Source organism: Aplysia californica, unplaced genomic scaffold, assembly GCF_000002075.1.
Source record: "Aplysia californica isolate F4 #8 unplaced genomic scaffold, AplCal3.0 scaffold00066, whole genome shotgun sequence".
In the NCBI taxonomy this organism is placed as follows: domain Eukaryota; kingdom Metazoa; phylum Mollusca; class Gastropoda; order Aplysiida; family Aplysiidae; genus Aplysia; species Aplysia californica.
The window spans coordinates 1,508,771-1,510,056 of record NW_004797336.1 but is presented as its reverse complement, the minus strand read 5'-3'; positions in this window follow the sequence as shown (position 1 = coordinate 1,510,056).

The following is a 1,286-nucleotide window of genomic DNA, read 5'->3' as shown; positions in this document are numbered from 1 at the left end:
CGCGTTTAGAAATGAAAAATACGGACTTGCTTTTAAAAGCGATATTGCCCCAGCTGTAAACATTTCAAAATCTGTAAAAACCACCCACTTGGGTTTTAAAAAATAATATTCATTTAGGAATTTTCTAGAATACAACTAACAGATGTTTATAAGAATATTGTGCAAAAGCTGGAGAGTCTATGTTCGACAGTTTAGGAAATATTTGACAATAAGTTGCGTCACGAATTTTTGACCGCACTAGTAGTAGCAGCAGCAGCAGCAGTTGTGATAGTAATAGTAGTAGCAGTAGTAGTATATATGTAGTACATGTTGTAGTAATAGTAGTAGTTGTTGTTGTTGGTTTAAAGTAATAGTAACAGAAACAATATTGTAATAATAATAATAATAATAATAATAATAATAATAATAATAATAATAATAATAATAATAATAGTAGTAGTAGTTGTAGTAGTAGTAGTAGTTTTATTATTGTTTTCAGCATTTCCCGCTTTCCCATACACATATGATCTATGTCATAGCCCATCAAAGACACCTTTTAGTGACAAAACTTATTACAAGAAATTTTTTTTATAGTAAGCACGTTTTTACACTAAGGGTTCTCAAAGCGTACATTAAATAAGCAGAATGCTGTGATTAGAAAAAAAGACAGATTTGCTTTTAAATAAGATGTTGTACAAGCAATAAACTTTTTAAAATACTGCTGAAGCAACCCACTGCAATTTTTAATTTGCGTTTGTTAAGGAATTTTCTAAAGTACAGTTATCAGCTGGTGTTTACAAAAACGTTGATTTAATAGGACAAATTCCTACAAGTCATTGCGCAAAAGCTGGAGAGTTTACGTTGGATAGCTGAAGAATTTGGCAATAAATTGCACAAGGAATCTATTATTGAATGTACTATAGGTGTACTTAGCACAGTAAAACAAAAAGTAAAGTTGTTCACGCATCTGATCCGGACATTTGGGATTGCTTTGTTAGTGAGACAACTTCCTGGGCCTTCGGCATATTGTGGTAGGGTAGCCAGTTCCTTTCCACGCCACCTTTACTTCCCCAACTCGAAGTCAGGTACTCATCACTGCTGGGTGGGCAGGAGGGGGCGAAAAAAAATCCATGTCCGAACCGAGGCTCGAACCCGGACTTTCCGCTTCGAAGACGAGAGCAAGCACAGTATTATTTTTTAATTGCGTCTCGTAATCTCTGCTATCGGTTTCATGTGTTCGAGCAGCATTTAAAGGCAAATCAAATTCCAAATGCTGTAATAGGTAATATAGGAAACATAATGTAGGT